The following is a 6825-nucleotide window of genomic DNA, read 5'->3' as shown; positions in this document are numbered from 1 at the left end:
GGTTATGGGCCCAGCACGCTTCCACTGCGCCACTCTGATGCAGTACCTGGTTATATGGACCAATGGTATAACCAATGGTAATACAAGTACTGACTGGAGAAGTGTTGGCCCAACTCTAGTGACTGTTTATCTTTACTGATAAGAAAGTGAACTGGTAGTATACAACTCATAATGCTGTTCTCTTATCTAAAATAGATTCAGTTAACTGATTCCAATAGCAGTAATATCAATTGATGAAACAACTCTTTCCATCACCAACTTCCCACACAAGGAAATGTGATGAAACCCTTAAAAGTTTTCTGTTTCCGCCCGGGATCGAACCGGGGACCTTGTGCGTGTTAAGCACACGTGATAACCACTACACTACGGAAACTGTATTAACTTTAACGAAACAGAAGTTTCATTGCCATCACTGAAGCAGATGTCATAGTGTCATTACTGAGACATATGTTTCAATGTCATCATCAAAGCACATGTCATAGCCGAAGCAGATTTTTCACTGTCAGTTCGCTATCAAATGTCTCATCTTCATTAAGGAAAGAAAAGTTTCAGTATCATTACAAAATCATGTTTCAGTGTCATTACTGAAGCAAATGCTTTAATGTCACTTTTGAAGCTCATTTCTGTGGATCAAAACTGAAGCAGCTTTCTTCAGGTCTCATTACTGAACCATATGTTTCAGTTTCATTACTGAACAGATGTTTGATTGTTATTTTTCAGAGAGACGTTTTAGTGTTGTTACTGAAGTGTATTACTCGGCTTTATTACTGATGTATATCTGAAGCATATGTTATACTTGGACGACTAAAGTAGATGTTTCAGGGTTATAGCTAAAGCATGTATCTCAGAGTCATTACTGAAGTATATGTCTCCGTATCATTAAGGTGAAGAAATCAATCCATATGACTAACGTTAAGTTCCTATTAACATGAAGTCTGGTGTGTCGGGACGAAACTAGACCAGAACCCTTGTGTATGTGTGACTTAACGATGGAGGGAAAGATGAGGACATATCAATGGCCGACTTTCTTCTTAGCAATAGGCACATTGTAATAATGTAATGTGGTGGCTTGTTGAGTACTGCATGGCATACAAGTGGAGGAGATACGAAAATAGACAGCTCCCAGGAGTAGAAACCGAAGTGATGTCGATAAAAGGTAGAAAGAATAGCATAAGTTTGGCTAGAAAATTAGCTTGGTATTCAAAATAGCATTTAGAATCTATAAGCTGTATTCCTATAGACTGACTTCTGTTAGGTAGGTATAAGGCGCTGTAGTCTGGATGATGAGGTTTAGAATGAATCTCTGGAATGGACTTAGCATACTCTTATACCATGTATCCATTACTTCTTTACATGTATGTAGTAAACCTCTAGCGTAACCAAAAGTTGATATAGTTGTATGACGCTTGTCTCTGCTTTTAAACGGTCTGGTAAACTACAGATGTGGTCTTCTGATGTGATCATAACCGTACCTTCATTTTGAGGTTTCAAGCAATCTTGAGGGAAAGTGTTGGTGCTTGTTCCTCTTGTACCTGCTGGCGTTTCCAGTGTACCTCAAGGAAGCCGCTGAGAATGAAGGGTTTATGGAGTGATTTCCATGTGTGGATGTAGAGGTTCCTGGCAGATGTTCTTATAATCAAGGTCTTTCCTGGATGAGCTCGATTCACTAACCCTTTGGTGAACAGCCTAACGCGCTAACCTGTTGTGCCAAGGTAACCTGGAAACACCCCAGCCTCAGACGGAACATTAGCATGAACTATGGATAGGAAGATAAGAGATGGTCTGCCTCAATACATGACTTCCACACAGGAATAATGTAATGATAATCATCCTGGTTTTTCAGTTGAAATTCCAATATTTTGTGTGTATTTGCACAGGAGTAATACTCAAGAGCTACATATGCCTTTGTCTGAATTCGGTTCTGAACACAATCACTATATCCTCTCCTGCTACACATGACTCCTATATGTTATTTAAAACAGTCAGTGCCACAAGCACTCGTCATCAATTCTGCCTTAAGATGAGTTATATCCAAGCCTCCGTGGCACAATAGGTTAGCGCGTTCGGCTGTTAACCGAAAGGTTGGTGGTTCGAGCCCACCCGGGGGCGACACTTTATGTAAGACAACTCCAGAACTTACAAGAAACTTCAGATTCATACAGGCACGGGAGTTAATCACAGATTGTATGTAATCTCAAGAAAAAGAATAATAGATAACTAAACCTCTGAAAGGCATCTGTGTTAAATGTAATTCATCCTTATTAGCTTCCCTGAAGTTCACTGGAAACCTCAACAAAGGTAGAGCCTCACACTACATCATAAGACAACACCAGAGGTTAAGGAGAACCCTAGAAATGCAAACACAGGAGTCACACATTCAAGTTACCTTATGACCACTCCAGATGTTCACTATGCACATGCAAATGGGTACATGATGCACACATTATGTGATGTTAAGAACATTCCAGAGGATCATTCTAAACCTCATCAGGCAGACTACAGCTCTTTATACCTACTTGACACCTAAGTCCATAGGAATCAAACCTACAAATTTTTATTCTGATTCTGAAAGCATGTCCACTTGTCTTTCTCTTAACTACGGGTATTGTTTTTTTCACTCTCATTTGGACATTTTTTCAGTTTCTACTCCCGGGAGTTGCTGGTTTCGTACCTCCGCTACTGGTAGGTCACACAATACTCAACAACTCACTACATTTTATCATTACAGTGTGGCATTGGTACGAAAAGATTCAGCCATTGTAATGTTCACTTCTCTCCCTCTACCGCTGGGCCATAAATAAACAAGAGTTCCAGCTGTACATTGGCCGGACACACAAGACTTACTGTTTAAATGAGGATATCATTAATTACATAGATGATCTTTCCTTCAGTAAAATGACATCAATGGCGCAGTGGAAGCGTGATGGGCCCATAAATCAGACGTCAATGGACAAAGACTATGCTCTGTTATGAGTATTTCTTTTTATTATGGGAAGGGACCAATCTCTAGACTAGACCCATCCTGGGTAATAACATAAACAGGTCAGAGTGGAGAAGTGGATTAAAGGAAGAGTCAGTTATTTGCCTCGGTGTCTGAGAGAAAGACAGAACGTTTTCCCTGACTCCTGTGTCTGCTGGTGGAGGCTCCTTTTAATCTCTACATTGATCATAAAGTTTATTAAACTACTGCAGCTTTTGACGACATCGATGCATCCAGGGATCTGATATGAGACAGGAAGTTGGAAGATCCTGAAAGACTTGTGATTTTAGTGGAATGAATCGTGCACCCGCCACCACCAAATACAATGGTTGTTTACAGAATAAGTGAAAACTTACAGAATGAGTGGGATAAGGTCTAATTTTCTTATTGTATCTTGTAGTTGATATGTAGGTATTTACACATAAGTAGAAATGAATAAACAACAGGTAGAAATCATCAAGAAATAAGTGTGTGATAACTTGCTGCAGTACAATACCATGAACGGCAGAACACTATCTCAGGCCACCTAAATAGCCCACATACATTAACTGCAACTCAGATTTGTAAATGTTGTTAGATTCATCCTTAGAATTAACTAGAAATGTTGCTAAGAATAAGAAATTGTACATACTGAATTAAACACTAAAATTCGTTCACGTTAAGTAATTTGTCGTTATATGCATTACGAACACATGGAAGGATACTAATGAATCTTTTAGAAAATGTATTGACGCCAAATGTGTAGGAGTTCGCTTTGTAATTGCTGAAAGATTTACGTCAATCGGCGGGATAGGTACGTCCCTTGGAGGGACGGTGGAAGAACTTAGCTGACTGCGTGACTTTTCCGCCCATTGTTGGAGACTTGGTATGTCTGACTGATGGAAACCTCTTATGATGAAGTTTGTTCCATTACTTCCACATCTACTTCTTGGGACTTCCACGGGGCCTTTGGGATGTTCTCTATATTAGTAATGTAATTCCAGTCTTTGTTGCTAAGGTGAACCTCTGGATGGTTTTGGTGCGACATCTGTTCCTGCTACTGAAACCTCTGGATTACCTCACTTGTCGAGACCTACTGGAACCATCCAGTGAACCTCCAGAATGGTCTACAATAAGGTCATTCTAAGCAACACCTTTCTGCCTGGCGATCTTTCATGAACCTCTTGTAATGTCCGTTGCTTTCCCTTAACCGCTAAGCAAAAATATAAAAAATCTGCCTCAGTTATGAAACTGAAATATTTGCTTGTTTTGAAAAATTTAAATTGTGATTCAGTATTAACACTGAAAGACCTGCTTCAGTAATGACGTTCAAATATCGGCTTCCCTTCCTCAGAAAGACATTACAATATCTGCTTCAGTAATGACCCTCGATATTAATACTGAGACTCAATCGCCTACGTCGATAATCATTCTAAAACATCAACTTTAGCAATGATTCTAAAACTTCTACTTCAATGATGATAATGAAACATCTGCATCATTAAAGACACTGAAAGATCTGTTTCAGAAATGAAAGTGAAACATATGCTTCAGCAATATATTCAAGCATTTCTTCAGTAACCATATAAAAACAAGTACGTCATTAATGGCACTGAAAGATATGTTTCACTTAACAAACCCAAGCATCTGCTTCAGTTATGACACTGAAGCATATTCTTCAGTAATGAAAGTGAAACACCTTCTTCGGTAAAGGTAACATAGTTTCCATAGTGTAGAGGTTATCACGTGACCTTCACAAGTATAAGGTTTGATCCCGGGCGGAATCAGGCAACTTTTAAGGTTTTCCTCGCGTTACTTGTGGGTTGGAAGTTGCTTATGAAAATATTGGTTATTCAAACAATGTCTATAACTGCTAATAAAATCTAAGAATGGAGACAACTTTATGTGCTCTACTCTCCCACGCCTCTTTCGGACTCATTCTTGTGGACACCACCGTGCTGGTCAGACGTTACACACGTTTCAATCTGCAGCAAGAGTTTCGATTTTCACCGGCTGTCTAAGCTTTGCTCCATGTCTAAGGCAAGAGGGGGAGTGGGATAAACACGAGAAGATTTTGGCTAAGGAAGAAAAAGCTGCACTAATAGATTGCACAGACGACTCCCTGCAGCTTTCAAGTAACGACTCAGAAGCAGATGATCTGCCACCGACAACAATGGAGGTGACAGTTTTCAAGAGGAGATTACTAAGAAGTAAAGAAAAAGAATGCATACGGAGAAGAAAAAAGAAAAAGAAATCAACTAGGAACCGAACCCAGTAGGGTGGTCGAATTAATCCTGGTGACATCCAATATGGCGAGCAACCCCGGTGTAGGAAACAGCTCAGGTAGGAGGAGGCTGAAATTTCTGAGTTACGCATGACATTCTATAAGCTGTTGCTGTGGGAAGCTAAGCTTGGAAGGCAGCATAAAAAGTTTCAACCTTTACTTAAGGAAGGTCGTAATGATTCCTATCTGACTGTGGCTGGGGATGAAGCAGTAAAGTTTGTGACGACGAAAGGATTTGAGGAGGTGATATTAACGATACCCCATGACACAGAACAACGCACCAAGGTGATTGTATTCATGTATCCGGTTATACTGGATCCTGATTTTCTTCTTGATGATACACGATTCGTATGAGCAAACTGACAAGAAATCTGGGGTAAAAAGAAGAACCAAGTGGTAGCCATGATGAAGGGAGACGTTCCGGAGATGATACTCATCCCTAGAACAGGATATAGGAGAATTGCAAAGTTTTTTGAACATCCTGTTTTCTCTTCCAAATGCAGTTGGTAGGACCATATGGCCTGGATATGCCAAATTGAATGTCGTTGTCGTATTCTGAAAAAAATCATAATTAGATGGAATGTAAAAATAAGATAAAGTCTGGGAAACGTGTTCAGGTTCAAATTCAGGTTCAATAATTTGCAATAGGAGACCACAGGTGCACGCTACCGTTGGCAGACCATGGAGGGAGTGCAGCAGCGGAAAAGGGAGGATAAACAAGGAGTTACAAAAAAGGCAACGCTACCTTCAACTGAGAACGTGTGAGAGAAGAGAATGGAACAGAATGACACGTTGACGATGGCAAGAAATGTCACAAGGGCTGCACCAAAAACTACTCCAGAAGGTAAGGTAAATGACAAACTCAGTGATGTGTATGGTGTAGTAGTTCAACTCCGGCAAGAAATCCAAGCGCTTAGGAAAAAAGTAGAGGACAATCAGAATGTAATTGCTGATCTTTATAAACATAGAAAGGTGGATGGAGAGAGAGAGAGAGAGAGAGAGAGAGAGAGAGAGAGAGAGAGAGAGAGAGAGAGAGAGAGAGAGAGAGAGAGAGAGAGAGAGAGAGAGAGAGAGAGAGAGAGAGCTGAAAACAATACAGGATGAGTACTGACAAACCAAATCCTCGCTCTGGGGAAGCGGAAATGTGGACATTATGAATGAGATAACCCGTCAGGTGTGCTGACATCCCTGTTGTTCCATATGATAAAGTATCAACTCGAGGGAAAGATGTGATGGAACAATTTGTTAATGAGAGAGTAAGGTTACTTTCAGTTGTAAATAAGGAAAATGGAAGACAGTGAATTGAATATCATTTTGTGGAATGTAAATACCTTACGTACTAGGACCACAGATGTGTATGCTTATACGCTGTTGTTTAAGGTGGATGTTATAGCTCTACAAAAAACGGGCACAGAGGATGATAGTTTAATGAATTTTGTGATTATCAATGTTCCTGTTCACCAGCTGATAAAAGAAATAATACAAGAGAACTGTTCACTTATGTTCGGAAAAGTGTGCCGTTGAATTAGAGTTGGCTAACAAGATGAATGGGGTTGAAAGTTTGTGGGCTAAAGTTTACCTT

General features: G+C 40.0%; 2 non-coding genes across 2 annotated transcripts; one reads left to right on the top strand and one right to left on the bottom strand.

Moving 5' to 3' along the window:
• Positions 1–300: 300 nt before the first annotated feature.
• On the bottom strand, positions 301–373 carry TRNAV-AAC (transfer RNA valine (anticodon AAC)). Its single transcript has one exon. It is a non-coding gene; the product is annotated as a tRNA-Val (tRNA).
• Positions 374–2035: 1662 nt separating this feature from the next.
• On the top strand, positions 2036–2109 carry TRNAN-GUU (transfer RNA asparagine (anticodon GUU)). The gene has a single exon. It is a non-coding gene; the product is annotated as a tRNA-Asn (tRNA).
• The last annotated feature ends 4716 nt before the right edge of the window (positions 2110–6825 follow it).

Source organism: Panulirus ornatus, unplaced genomic scaffold (genome assembly GCF_036320965.1).
Source record: "Panulirus ornatus isolate Po-2019 unplaced genomic scaffold, ASM3632096v1 CTG_1146_pilon, whole genome shotgun sequence".
Classification (NCBI taxonomy): Eukaryota; Metazoa; Arthropoda; class Malacostraca; order Decapoda; family Palinuridae; genus Panulirus; species Panulirus ornatus.
The sequence above is the reverse complement of the archived record's forward strand: the minus strand, read 5'-3'. Positions and strand labels throughout refer to the sequence as shown.